The sequence below is a fragment of the Hypanus sabinus genome, chromosome 21 (genome assembly GCF_030144855.1).
Source record: "Hypanus sabinus isolate sHypSab1 chromosome 21, sHypSab1.hap1, whole genome shotgun sequence".
Classification (NCBI taxonomy): domain Eukaryota; kingdom Metazoa; phylum Chordata; class Chondrichthyes; order Myliobatiformes; family Dasyatidae; genus Hypanus; species Hypanus sabinus.
In genome coordinates, this window is record NC_082726.1 from 14,490,946 (window position 1) to 14,506,290 (window position 15,345).

At 42.6% G+C, this 15,345-nt stretch overlaps 2 protein-coding genes across 4 annotated transcripts in view; both read right to left on the minus strand.

Moving 5' to 3' along the window:
• Positions 1-1,065, minus strand: part of herc1 (HECT and RLD domain containing E3 ubiquitin protein ligase family member 1) — a 281,806-nt gene extending 280,741 nt beyond the window's left edge. Inside the window, exon 1 of the mRNA XM_059946004.1 lies at positions 1,015-1,065. The gene's annotated coding sequence lies outside the window, so the exon portion shown is untranslated. The remainder of the gene's footprint in view (positions 1-1,014) is intronic.
• Positions 1,066-1,328: 263 nt separating this feature from the next.
• The window catches only part of dapk2b (death-associated protein kinase 2b), a 205,671-nt gene continuing 191,654 nt past the window's right edge, over positions 1,329-15,345 (minus strand). For 2 of the 3 annotated variants that reach the window (XR_009507185.1, XR_009507186.1), the window contains one exon: positions 1,329-4,664. The gene's annotated coding sequence lies outside the window, so the exon portion shown is untranslated. The remainder of the gene's footprint in view (positions 4,665-15,345) is intronic. The other variant, XR_009507188.1, reaches the window with a different exon arrangement.

Consider the following 15,345-nt stretch of genomic DNA (forward strand, 5'->3'; position numbering starts at 1 on the left):
TGCGTACTGTAGAAAAAAATGATTAAGCACATACAATGCCCATATTTCTACACTTAATAACTAAAACCTATCTCGCCATTGCAAATTACGGCAAATACATCTTTGGAGGTATGGAAGCCGCATTAAAGTGAATGCTGTCCATTAATAATTTGCTGCACGAACATACAGAAATACGTTTGCAAGATACTTGCACGATACACGCATAACTGTCCCGACCCAGATATTTCTTGGCAGTCAAACACAAGCATAATCTTGCAATGTCATTCAAAATCTAATAAAAGGCAATCGGAATCATTTGACCTTTATGTTTTTCTCTATAATTTTGCACGTTTAGTTGTGTTGTAATTTGCAAAGTACCCAAGCCAAAAGGCTTTTAAGTAACAATCACTGTGTTAGAAACAAACCTCGAATTGGATGGCCGTGGTGGTCAAAGGCTAGATATCCTTGCCAACATGCATGTTCCGAAATACATCTCACATTGAACATTGAAAATAGGTATGCGGAAGGATCATATGACTGTCATAGTTCGTCAGCTAAGAATTAAAGTCAGATTTGAAATCAGATTTTAATCATCAAAATAAACAAAAAACTACAATGCTCCTCTTAGGCCACGTCTGCATACCTTGTCAAGTCATTTCATATTTTGCCCCCACCCCTACAGTATTTACAAAAGGGGCAAAGAGAAAATGGAATGAAATTTGGCAGACAATATCGCCAGGAATCATTGTCTTCTGATGGGCAATAGAAACAAGTGCTTCTTTCAATTATAAAACTGACTGTAGTACAGAAGCCAAGCAAGTAGCGCAGGATTTTTGTCTAATGGGGCTCCAAACCGGGTGACAACCACCCACGGCTTTCAGCCCAATTAGACATTTGGAGGAAAAACAGGGCGACGTCAACACTGCTGTCAGACCCGGCCACCGCATGTCGGCTTAGCAGACCGCGTCCTGAAGGGGAGAGACAACCGCAACCACGCACCGCTCTACATGCTATTTCCCCCACACGAGTACTTACGGCCGCCCGCCTTGCCCAGAACCGCTGCTTTCCCCGCCTCGGCGGCAGCGCAGGGGTTAACAGCCCGCATTTATCCATTCCACATCCGGGACCTGGCGGAAGGAAGTGCGTGTCGCAGCCCCTCCCCCCCCCCCCCCCCCCTCGGTTCAACAGGGCAAACCGGGCGCTTAGCGCTGCACATGCGCAGGGCTCGGGTTTTCCTCGAGCGCATGCGCGCTGGTGTTGGGCGGCCTCGGTACGGGGCTGGCGGGAACTGTTCGCTCGATGAGTCCCTCAGGTTGTTGTGGAGCGTGTTTTGTCCGTAACGGGTTGAAAAGAGCCAGCAGAAATGTACACACCCGGAGTCTGAGTCTTCCGTTATAAACACTTTTATTAGTAACTACGTGATAAAGTAATATAAAACAAGATAAGGTAAACAGGTTAGCGGAGTATATGCATATATACTCTCCCAAGCTTCTCCCAGCTCAGGTGATAAAACGATACAGTCTTACGGTGGTATGGGTAGGAAGTCAGTTCAATTCTGGAATTTGAATTGAGTAGGTTGAAGAGAGAGAGGGAGATGCCTTCCCAGTGCCGATGCCGTCGAATCTTCCACGTTGTCCTCCTGCTCCCGAAACTTTATTATTAAAGTCCCCGACTGCGACCACACAAACAAGAATGCCGATTTTCCACGGTAAGCTATCAACCCAGACCGGGGTTAAACACACTGATAGCTTCCCACCGGTCACCCCTTTGTCCACGCTGTGAGCAAAAACCCCACCTTGGTCGTGGGCACACTAAGCTCAGTGTCTTCCTTGTCTCTGGTGTGTCCGATTCCACAGCCAGTTGACCTTGCATATATTCAAAACAAGCTTTAGAGTTCGTATAAACATCGTCCATCTCTCTGTAACAGCTCAAACAGTGTCCAAAAGCCAGTCTCATTTCCCCGACATTTTAAAGTGATAGTCCACAGAAAACATGAACCCCAGGGGTACATAACATGTGTCTGTTATTAAGTCGACGTTTTCTCTCGTGCACATTGTTTTCTTCGACGTCAGTTGGTGGAAATGGCTTCTGTTAATGACTTCTATAACTCCAGACTGGGCGGGAGAAAAATGGAGGCGCAGGCTGAGGTGGAGCACTTGTGCCTGGGTATCACTAGGCAAACCCGCAAAAAAAGGAGTGAATAAATTGTGTGTTAAGGAGGTTATAGTATGTGTGGAATCCGGTTGCAGCGGTGTTGGAGTTACTGCATTCTGGCTGTCCAGTGAAGAGCACGTCAGTTGTCCCACAGTATGAGCAAAAAGCATCAACATCTGACCTACAAGCAGCCTGCTGGAATCTGGAAGACCCACACCCAACATTTTAGGATCAGCTTCTCCCCTTCACCATCAGATTTCAGAACAGTCCTCTCTATTCCCCTTACCCATTAGTATTTTTTAAATTGTAACTATTTTCTCTTACACTGTACTGCAAGACAACAAAATTCATGACATGTGTCTGAAATAATAAATCCAATTTTGTTCTGTTCCAATCTTACTGAATTCCAGAACTGCGATTCTCTATTCTCAGGCTGTTTCCTCTGCTGTTAGACTCTCCCACCATAGGGAATATCCTCTCCACGTCACTCTATCAAGGCCTTTCACCATTCAATAGGTTTCAATGAGGTCACCCCAAATTCTTATGAATTCCAGTGAATACAGACCCAAAGCCATCAAACGCTCTTCATATGATAGGCAGTTCAAACCTGGAATCATTTTCATGAACCTCCTTTCAACCCTCTCCAGGATATCCTTAACCACTCATTTCAACAGTCTGAGGTACCCACCTGCTTCAAGCAGGCTTCAATTATACTGGTGGATAAGAACATGTAAGCTACCTCAATGGCTATCTCCCAGTCGCACTGAGATGAAGTGCTTTGAGAGGTTGGTGATGATGCATATGAACAACTGCCCGAGAAGTGACTTGGATCTGCTTTGGTTTGCCCTGCCTAATAGGCCCACAGCAAATGCTATTTTATTTGCTCTTCACTCGACCATAAGACATCTGGACGGCAAAGATCCATCAGGATGATCTCAATCAACTACAGCTTGGCATTCATACTATCATCCCTTCAAAACTAATCAGTAAGTTTCAAGACCATGGCCTCAACACCTTTTGCAAATTTGTACAGATGTACCATGGAGAGCATTCTAACTGGCTGCATCATTGTTTGGTACGGGGGAGGGGGAGGCTACTGCACAGGATCAAAGTAAGCTGTAAAATTAGCTCCATCATGGGCACCAGCTTCCGTAGTATCTAGGATATTTTCAAGGAGTGGTGCCTCAAAAAGGCAGCATCCATCATTAAGGACCCCCATCACCCAGGACATGCCTTCTCATTGCTACCATCAGGAAGGAGGCACAGAAGTCTGAAGACACACACTCAATGATTTAGGAACAGCTTCTTTCTTTCTGCCATCCAATTTCTGAATAGACATTGTACCCATGAATTCTACCTCACTACCTTTATTTATTTATTTATTACACTACCTATTTAATTTAACTAATATACTTACTGTAATTAGCTTTTTTCTCTCTATTATGTATTGCATTGTACTGTTGCCGTAAAGTTAACAAATTTCATGACATATGCCAGTGATATTAAATCTGATTCTGAATCCTTATGCAATAGGATATTTGATTTCCTCACTTGCAGACATCAATCATCTCCACAATTTCCACCAGTAAGGTGCACCACAAGGTTGTGTGCTTAGCCTCCAATTCTCTACTTATGACCATGTGGCTAGTCAAAGCTCCAGTTCCATATTTAAGTTTGTTGATGACACCACAAACGTTGGCCAAGTCAAGGCTGTGTACAAATCAGCATGTAAGAGAGAGAGATTGAATATCGTAGTCAGACACATTATCCATTGCGCAACTGGCCCTACAACAGCCTCCCTTTTAATGTCAGCAAGGGACTGATAAACTTCAGGAGGAGGAAACCAGAGGTCCATGATCCAGTCCTCATTTGGAGAATCAGAGGGTCAGCAACATTAAATTCCTCTGTATTATCATTTCAGAGGATTCATCTATTGGCCCAGCACGTAAGTGCAGTTACAAAGAAGGCATGGCAGCACCTCCACTTAGAAGTTTGTGAAGATTCAGCATCACATCTAAAACTTCTGGTGAAGAGTATATTGACTGGTTGCATTTCAAGTGGATATGGAAAGTCCTACAAAAAGTGGATGTGGCCCAGTCCTTCACAAGAAAAGCCCTCCCATCACTAAGCACATCTACATGAAGCACTGTTGCAGGAAAGCACCATCCATCATCGAGGAACACCACCATCCAGGTCATGCTCTCTTCTCACTGCTGCCATTAGGAAGAAGGTACGGCAGCCTCATGTCTCACATCACCAGGATCAGGAATAGTCATTACCCTTTAACCATCAGGCTCTTGAACCAGTGGGGATAACTTCACTTGCCCCATCACTAAACCGTTCCCACAACTTATGGACTCACTCTCATGGACACTTCATCTCATGTTCTCGATATTTATTGCTTATTTATTTATTTATTTGTCTTTTGTATCTGCATAGTTTGTTGCCTTTTGCACATTGGTTGTTTGTCTGCCCTGTTGGGTGCAGTCCTTCATTGATTCAATTATGTTTCATGGATTTACTGAGCATGCCTGCAATAAAACAAATTTCAGGGTTGTAAATAGCAACTTATATAGTACAGTATGTACTTTGATAATAAATTTTCTTTGAACTTTGGTCTATGTAATGTTACATGCACACTCAGCTAACCAACATTGTATTGTGCTGATACATAGAGACTGCAATAGGCAGACAGACCATTCAAGCCACATCAGCATTTATCCACCCAAAGAATACTGGATTGTCATTTCTCTTTCATCACTTGTGCTTTCCAACCATTTAATCTATTCTAGAAAAATGACACATTCCTGGCCTCAACCTTGTAATTTTGCATATTATGACACAGATCACCAAATATTTTTGAATGCTTTCTGCTTTTCATATGTTCAGGCAAGAAATACTGATGCCCACCATGTTCTCTGTGAAATATGATTTTTTCAGCTCCCTCTCAGATCCTTTTGCCATTTATGCTTAATCCTCCTGTTATTGATGTTCCTGCTGATAGAAATGGTTTGTGCTTTGCATTTGTATAACCTTTCAGCAATTTTATATGCAAATTTCTTTTAATTTGTGTTTCTGCCAGAATAAATTATAAAATATAGAATAAGTAATGTGATGTGCAGTAACAGGGCCCTAGGTGTACACGTGCATGAATTCTTGAAAATGATCGGGAATGTTAAGTGGTTAGAAATCTAAGTGCTATTTCAGAATTTTATAAATAGGCACAGTGTACAAAAGTAGGGAAATTATGTTGAATCTGTACAAAGCACTGAGACATAACTTAAAAGTTGGATTCAATATTAGTTGCCACTCTTCCGGAAGGATGCAAAGAGCACAGAGGAAATAAGATGCAAGATGGCACCAGTGTACATCAGTGACTCTATGTGGGCTGCAGGAAATTGTACCAGTTTTCCTCTTTAAGTATACCCCTTTTGAACTACTTCCAATGCAATCTGCAGCATGTTAATTTCGTCTTAACAACGGACCATAAAACTACATCAATGATCTCTAGAAAATAAGATTGACAATCTCAGGACAAGGCTGCTTTATCAGAGGCAGATCTCAATTGTTTGTTACACTGAAATTTAGTTAAATGTGGATACACCAGATGCAGTGACACAAACGAAAGGTTTTATGAATTTCAGAATGGATTGAACCTTTGTAAAGAAAGAGGTGGCAGAATATGCTTTTTAGTCAATTTTTGTTGGGGTAATGTCAATTTCTTGTTAATGTCATAGAACAACTACTGATTAAATGTAGGCCATTCTAATTGCCTTGGGAGTTTTTATCCGTTATCCTGATCACAGTTTACATACCACCAGTGGCTGCATATAAGCAAGCACTCGTGAAACTGATGGCAAGAAATCATTTTTATTGGTCCACAAGACCAGCAAGTCATAAATGATAGGCAATTCAAAGATATAAACACAAAATACTCTGCAGATGCTGGGGTCAAAGCAACATGCCGGAGGAACTCAGCAGGTTGGGCAACATCCGTGGAAATTAACAGTCAATGTTTCGGGCCGAGACCCTTCATCAGGACTGAAGAGGGACGGGGCAGGGGCCCTGTAAAGAAGGTGGGAAGGAGAAGGCTGGTAGGTGCCAGGTGAAAAACCGGTAAGGGGAAAGATCAAGGGGTGGGGGAGGGGGAGCAGGGAGGGGTTAGGCAGGAAAGGTGAAGAAGGAATGTAAGGGGAAAGCACTATGGCTAGTAGAGGGAGGTGGAACCATGAGGGGAGTGATAGGCAGCTGGAGGAGGAGGCAGAGTGAAACTGGGATAAGGGAGGGTGAGGGAATTACTGGAAGCTGAAAAATTCAATGTTCATGCCAAGGGGCTGGAGACAACCCAGACAGTTATTTGAGGTGTTGCTCCTCCAACCTGAGTTTGGCCTCATCATGGCAATAGAGGAGGCCATGTATAGACATATCTGAATGGGAATGTGAAGCAGAGTTGAAGTGGGTGGCAACCAGGAGATCCTGTCTGTTGTGGCGGATGGAGCGGATTCAAAGATCTTCTAGTGGAACTGGAGAAAATCGTATGGAAGGTTAATTTGCAGGTTGAGTTGGTGGTGAGGAAGGCAAATGCAATGTGAGTATTCATTTTAAGAGGACTAGAATATAAAAGCAAAGATGTAATGCTGAGTCTTTATAAGTCTTTGGTGTGGCCTCACTTGAAGTATTGTGATCGGTTTGGGGCCCCTTATTTAAGAAAGGATGTGCTGGCAGGGCTCAGAGGAGGTTCACGAGAATGATTCTTCGAATGAAAGGCTTATTGTATGAGGAATGATTGATGGCTCTGGGCCCTTACTTGCTGGAATTTAGAAGAATTGGGGGGAAGGTGGAATCTCATTGTAATTCTATTGAATATTGAAAGATCTAGATAGAGTTGATGTGGAGAGGATGTTTTCTATAGTTAGGGAGTCTAGGGCCAGAGAACACAGCCTCAGAATAGAGGGACGTCCATTTAGAACAGGGATGAGGAGGAATGTCTTTAGCCAGAGGGTGATGTATCTCTAGAATTCATTGCCACAGGTGGCTGTAGAGGCCAGGTCATTGGATGCATTAAAGCTGGAGGTCAATACGTTCTTGATAAGTCAGGGCTGAAAGATTACTGGAGGATGCAGAAGAATGGGTTGGAGAGGGAAATGAATCAGCTATGATTAAATGTTGGAGCAGCCTCAATGGGCCAAATGGCCTAATTCTGCTCCAATGTCTTAAGGTTTAGAAAAGATAATAGGGGAATGCTCTTTCTATTAGTTGATGGTTCAACCACCAGAAGACAAAGATTTAAGACTGTTAGGCTAAAGATACAAGGGGGAAGAAAGTTAAGATCTTTTTACACAGCATAATTGGGAGCTGGAATACATTTGCTGAGAGGGTAGTGGTGTAAATGAAATCAATTAGTGCTTTTAATTCTTCCTGAATCATCTACCACCCAACAGCATGAACACTGAATTTTCCAATTTCGGGTAACCCTTCAAACTGTGTTTCCCTCTCTCCTTTTGATATAGCCCCTGTTCTCTTTGTTTTTGCTTTCTTTCCTATATTGTCCCCCCCCCCCCCAGTCCCTATCACCCATTTTGTCCCCATCCATCTACTAACTACACACTTCGCCCACTGGATCTTCACTTCCACCTGGTTCCATCTGCCCATCACAGAAGGTTCCCATTATTACCTTCCTTACTGATCAGCCTTCCACACTTGTAGCTGGTAGAGCTTTATTGTAGTTGCTGAGGACAATGAGATTGCAGTTCTATTCCATTCAGTGCAAAATAGCATTTTGGCAATTCAGTTGCTGAAAACTCAATGAGTAAATTTTAAATAATGTCTGAGTTATTTAGAGTGACATCTAAGTTATAACTGAATTAAAAACAAACAACTCTTAAAATAGCTCGTCGTTCACTTGCACGTCAACCCTGGGGAGAAAGGGAGAAAGTGTAGAGATGTTTTTGTCACTCCTGCTGGGATGGTAGGGGATTGAACAGGTGGGATGAGTCCATCACAATTTTGCAAGCCCACTGTAGATGTTGTGAATTCCAGATGGCTTCCATATCTGGTAGTTGTGTCCCAATAATGTTCCGTGCAGTCGTGATCACTTGCTGAAGTGCTCTTGGTTGATCTTGTTGCAGCTAATGTACCATACTGTCATGCAGTAGGTCAACATGCTCTCAATTACACATCAATAAAGGTTTACCGGTATTGGAGTATAAAAGTTGCATTGTTTGCTGTGTAACCAAAACTATGTAGTCAGCTTTGAACTTGCTATTTGCTGGAGAATGAAATCTTAAGAATGTAGAAGACAATGGTGTGTTAATGAGAGGTAGCTAAGAGATGTGGATTATGTAGTCTGAGTTTGCTATTTGCTATGCATGTATCCAATTGAATGTAGAAGACAATGGTGTGTTAATGTGAGGTAGCTAAGAGATGTAGATTAGAACATGATTAAGTCAATAGGTAGAAACAATTGTGGCAGATGTACTTGTGATACCAACTATAGACCAATTGGATATGCTAATACAACTAAACCAGGAGATTGCTATAAAAAATGCTATGTACAAGGATCGGTGGGCAATCAGCGACTAGCTCAATGACTGTCTCAACTTTGCTTTTCAAATTAAAGTTTAATACTACTTGAAGAATCTTCTGCATCTCCTGGTTGTTTGTGGGGCACGAGAAACCACGACACCAGCAGCTATTGTGTCTCTACTCACCACCCTCCAGACTTTGTTTCACCTTCACCCTCCCCTCCACCCACCTGGTTCCATCTCCCCCATTTTTTTCCTTTGTTTGTGTCCACCTGACACCCACCTTCCTCTGTCTCAACTCTAATCCTCTCACGAGGAAATCTGCAGATGCTGGAAATTCAAGCAACACATAGCCCACCTCCAGCTGTGTATCCCTTTTGCCAATCAACTTTCCAGCTCTTAGCTTTACCCCTCCCTCTCCTGTCTTCTATCATTTCAGATCTCTCCCTCCCCTCTCCCACTTTCAAATCTCTTACTACCTTTTCTTTCAGTTAGTCCTGATGAAGAGTCTCGGCCCGAAACGTCGACTGTACTTCTTCCTATAGATGCTGCCTGGCCTGCTGTGTTCCACCAGCCTTTTGTGTGTGTTGCTCTACTTATCCTCTGCCCACACCAGGCTCTGTGGTCATTACTCCTCAGTCCTAATGCAGGATCTCAACCGGAAACATGGATAATTCCTTTCCCTCCACAGATCCTTCTCGACCTGTTGAGTTTGTCTCTTGCTACATCTTGCCATGGTTTGGGTGCCACATTTCAGGGAAGTTATGAAGAAGCGGTTTATCAAAACCATTCTGTGAATGAGAAACTCCAGTTATGTGAATAAACCATTGACCTTCTTGGCACAGGGAAGGAGAGAAGCCGTTTCTTTTTGACAGAGGGGTCAAGAAAAAGGGATGTGGAATGTTGAATAATTGGCAAAAAAGTTCAAAGTGACCTGAGGAAAATATGCTTTACACAGCAAACTAGCAAACTCTGATATCTAAAATCTACTGCCAGGGATAGTAGAGGAGCAGATTGAAATGTAGTGTTCAAAAGATAGCTGGATTGCTACCTGATAGAACAGTCTTTGTAGGTAAATGGGATAAGAGAAAGGAAATGTCACATGTGCGATAGGTCAGAAAGGGTTACACAGTAGGACCAACTTTATGAAATGAACTTAAGGAATAGCAGGTGTAAGCCATATTTCTTCTTGAAACTGCTCCACATTCCTGTTCAAGTTATATGCCTTCTGATGCCCATAATATTAAAAAATATGTATAATTCTCATACTTAGTAACTGCATGCTCAGTCTTCTGGATTAGAGTGTTCCAAGGGCTTGGTTCTCTTCAAATAATTGATAGAATCCTAATCCTAAGGCAATATCCTGAGTCCTTTAATCTCCAGCTCAAGAAAGAGCCTCTCTGTATCTACATATTCTATTTCTCAGGACCTTCCTATTTTAATGAGATCACCTCATGAAGAGAGTGAGTAGAGTACAATCTCACAAAAAGTGCTTTTGCTAGCACAACCGCTCACCTCAAGGACACCGTGAGTCTACACTGCACTGTTATCAAGACAAATACACCTGATGCTAAGTATAGAAACTAAAGCAGCACATGTTACTCCAAATTAAATTTCACCAAAAGCCATGTACAATATCAGCAAGACTCTTGGACTTTCACACCTTACTGTCAGATCTCCTTTCTATCAATGTACCATCTGCCTTTCAGATGCACAAACAAGAGAAAATCTGCAGATGCTGGAAATCCACATAATGCACACAAAATGCTGGAGGCCACTCTCAGGTTGGAGGAGCAACACCTTATATTCCATCTGGGTAGCCTCCAAACCTGATGCCATGAACATAGATTTCTCAAACTTCCAGTAATGACACCCCCATCTTTACCATTCCCCATTTCCATTTCTCTCTCTCACCTTATCTCCTTGCTTGCTCATTGCCTCCCTCTGGTGTTCCTCCCCATTCCCTTTCTTCCATGGCTTCTGTCCTCTCCTATCAGATTCCCCAAGTTCCAGTCCTTTATCTCTTTCACCAATTGATTACCCAGCTCTTTACTTCACCCTTCCCCTTTCCTGGTTTCACCTATCACTTACCACCTTGTATTTCTTCCTCTCCTCACCTTCTTTCTCTGACTTCTCATCTTTTTTCTCCAGTCCTGATGAAGAGTCTGGACCTGAAACGTCGACTGTTTACCCTTTTCCAAAGATGCTGCCTGGCCTGCTGAGTTTCCTCCAGCATTTTGTATGTGTTGCCTTCCAGGGAACTTGTTATAACCATGCAAGTTCATGAGTTACTTGCAACTTTTCTATAACTTGGGAACTAGCACTTCAAGATTAGTTACTTAATTAGCACTGTATTAGTTACTTCCTAAAACAAATCTATTTTTCACAACACAAAAAAAAATTTACTCAATCTGTCATTTTGTTTACTGATTTTTTCTACATTTCCTCCTACTAAATGACTTGTATCTACAGCTAACATTTTTTTAACATTTATTTTAACATTCATTGGCCATCCTTAAATTTCCCTAACCTGCCAACTCCTGATGAAGGTATTCTTTTGTATTTTATTTAGATATACAGCCCTTCAAGCTGCACTGTCCAGCAACCGCCTGCAACTGCAATTTAACCCTAATCTAAAAACAGGGCAATTTACAAGGACAAATTAACCTACCACAGTGCTGTAGGGCAGGAAAGTCGAGGATTTAGATTCAATGTTGAAGGGCTAGCAATATATTTCCAAGTCAGCTCAATGGTGCAGCAGATAGTGCTACTTCTCCATAGCTCCAGCGACCTGTATTCACTCCTGGCTATCAATGTGAAGTGCACAGGTTCACTGTGGAGTTTCCTCCTCCCTCTGTGGAGTGCTCAGATTTCATCCCCCATTCCATAGACCTGCTGGCTGGAAGGTTAAATAATTATGGTTAAGTTACACACAGTACAAACGTATGGCAGGAGCATCAGTGGAAAGTGATGAGCAAGCAAGAGAGAATTGGTTTCTGGAAAGTCAGTAGCACAAGGGGATCATCTGGATTGCTCTGAAAGATAACATAGATTTGATGGGTAGATTGGTCTCCTGTGCCATAGGAAAATGTGCGAAAACAATATGGTGCTCAGCTTGTACCACCTTAAAAAATGTGAATTGCAAATTGGATGGGAATCTGCAAATAATGGTGTTCCCTTGCACCTGCTGACCTTGGTAGTTGAGGTAACAGGTTTGGAGTTCTTTTAGCGCGGCTGCCATGCAATTTGTATCTGGTGTACAAAGCAATCACTGTGTACAGGTCGTGGAGGGAATGACCGTTCAGGGTGGATCATAGGATACCCTATGTACAGGCTACTTTATCCTGGGTGAAGTCAAGCAGCCTATGTTTATTTCAACCTGCTTTGTCCTTGTAATGAGAGCCTGTAATGGGATGGTGAAGCAGGAGCTTTATTCTCTTTCTGACCCTTGCTCTACCTGCCGGGTGCAGATACATCTCTGCTAGCCTGCAGATCAGCCTTGGTCAAGGAGTGACACCTACTTAGACCCCCCCCCCCACCCAATCAGGGTCACACAAAGCCACGTGATGGATCGTCGTATGAGCAGCTGGTGCATATCACAAGTCCTGGTTATGTGACCACTGAAGCTAGGCAGACAATTTCTGAAGAGTATTGATAATGGCTGGTGTCACCTGTCTTGTAAAGACACTGCCCAGAAGAAGGAAATGGCAAACCACTTCTGTAGAAAAATTTGCCGAGAACAATCAAGGTCATGGATAGAGACCAGTGACCTCAGTGGTCAAGAAGATGTTGGAGTCAGTTGTTAAGGATGAGGTGATGGAGCACTTGGTGACACAGGACAAGATAGAACAAAGTCAACATGGTTTCCTTCAGGGAAAATCTTGCCTGATGAACCTGTTGGAATTCTTTGAGGAGGTTACAAGTAGGATAGATAAAGGGGATGCAGTGGATATTGTATATTTGGACTTTCAGAAGGCTTTTGACAAAGTGCCATACATGAGGCTACTTACCAAGTTAAGAGTCCATTGCATTACAGGAAAGTTACTGGTGTGGTTAGAGCATTGGCTATTTGGAAGGAGGCAGTAAATGGGAATACAGTAAAAGGATCCTTTCCTGGCTGGCTACCAGTGACGAGTGGTGTTCCGCAAGGGTCAGCGTTGAGACTGCTTCTTTTTATGCTGTATATCAATGATTTAGATGATGGAATTGAAGGCTTTGTTGCCAAGTTTGCAGATGTCACAAAGATTGGTGGAGGGGCAGTTAGTGTTGAGGAAACAGGTAGGCTGCAGAAGGACTCAGATAGATTAGGAAAATGGGCAAGAGAGTGGCAAATTAAATATTACGTTGGAAGATGCATGGTATTGGTAGTAGAAATAAATGTGCAGACTATTTTCTAAACAGGGAGAAAATCCAAACATCTGAGATGCAGAGGGATTTGGGAGACCTTGTGCAGAACACCCTAAAAGTTAATTAGCAGGTAGAGTCAGTAGTGAGAAAGTCCAATGCAATGTTAGCATTCATTTCAAGAAGTCTGGAATACAAGAGCAGGGATGTGATGCTAAGGCTTGAGCATTGTAAACAGTTTTGGTCTCTTCGTCTAAGAAAAGATGTGCTGACATCGTAAAGAGTTCAGAGAATGTTCACAAGGATGACTCTGGGAGTGAAAGAGTTATCATATGAGAAACTCTTGATGGCTCTGGGTCAGTACTCACTGGAATTCAGAAGGATGAGGGGGGATCTCATTGAAACCTTTTGAATGTTGAAAGTTGTAGACAGAGTAAATGTGAAAAGGATTTTTCCCATGGTGGGAGAACCTAGGACAAGAGGGCACAGCCTTAGTATAGAGAGGCATCCATTTAAAACAGAGATGCAGATAAATTTCTTTAGCCAGAGGGTGGTGAATTTGTAGAGATTATTACCATAGGCAGCTGTAGAGGCCAGGTCATTGGGTGCATTTAAGGCAGAGCCTGATAGGTTCCTGGTTGGACATGGCATCAAAGGTTATGGGGAGATGGCCAGGGAATGGTGCTGAGGAGGGGACAAAAGGATCAGCCATGATTGAATGGCAGAGTGTACTCGATGGGCCAAATGGCCTAATTCTGCTCCTATATCCTATGGCTTTATGGTCTTACCTAAACTTTATTTCATATTTATGATAGTTTCATATGTTATGTAAATCAAATTCTCTTTCACAATGTCTTTTAGCACTCTTTTTCTGAGTTTGCAAGATCCTCGTATGGAAGAAAGTGAGCTTCAACAGTGAGCCAAGGACCTTGTGAAACACATTTCACCATGTCAGCATTAGGATAGTCTTCTTGCCCAACTGAAGGCAGGTAAAGGGGAATCGGTGTGGTAGAGGTTGCAACATGGTCAGTCAGAAGTCAAATCAGGATCTCAGGAGAAACTTCTTTATCCACACAGCAGTGGGAACAGAGATTTTCTTCCACAGGGAGTGGTTCATGTGAAAAGAATTGATGTTGTTCAGGGGTAATTGAATGAAGACAGGAGAAGCAATAAAGGAGATGATGTGTGCCTCAACCCCAGCACCGGCGAGGATTATTTAGATCGATTGGAATGCTCCTGAGCTGTGAATATTCTGAATTTCAATTAATTTAAGATGGAACTTAAGGAACCTAAAATTGATGGACCCCGTCCATTCTCAAGCATGTACCACCGGGTTTAAGGCCAGCTTCTGCCCAGCTGTCGTAAGACTATTGGAAGTTTTCTTAGAATGCTAAGATGGACTCCTGAACTCACAGTCTACCTCATTATGATCTTGCACTTCATCATTTTAGCCAAATCAATGGTGGTGACAAAACAGCATATAGGAGGGAGATTGAAAATGTGGCTGAGTGGTGCCACAACAACAACTTCTCACTCGGTGTCAACGACACCAAAGAGGGGGAAACTGGATGGCCATGGATCAGCCCTCATTAAGGAATGAGAAGCGGAGAGGGTGAACAGCTTTACATTTCTCAATGTTATCAGTTCAGAGGGTCTGTCCTGAGTCCAGCACGTATGTACCGTTACAAAGAAAGCACGCCAGCACCTCCTCTTCCTTAGAAGTTTGCGAAAATTCAACATGTCATCTACAGGTAAAACTTTGACAATCTCCTATAGGTGCAAAGTGTCAATAGGCTGAGAGCTAACTGACTGGTTGCATCATTGCCTGGTCTGAAAAAACCAATTGCTTTGAATGGAAAAGCCTATAAAATGTAGTGGATACAGCCCAATCCAACGTGGGTAAAACCATCCCCTCCATTGAGCACTTCTATATAGAGTGCTGTTGTAGAAAAGCAGCTTCCATCATTAAGGACCCCCACTACCTAGGCCATTCTCACTGTTGTCATCAGGAAGGAGGTACAGGAGCCTCAGGACTCAAGAACAGTTATTATCCCTCAACTGTTGAACCAGAGGGGACAACTTCACTCAACTTCATTCACTCCAACACCAAACTGTTTCCACAACCTATGGCCTCACTTTCAAGAACTCTTCATCTCACATTCTTAATACTTATTTCTTTTTTTTATTTGTTGTTATTATAATAAAAACCATTTATTTATTTATTTATTTAATCTTTTTGTATTTGCACAGTTTGTTGTCTTTTACAGACTGTTTGTCTGACAAGTTGTGTGCAGTTTTTCATTGATTCTATCCTGTTTCTTTGTATTTACTGTGAATTGCCCAG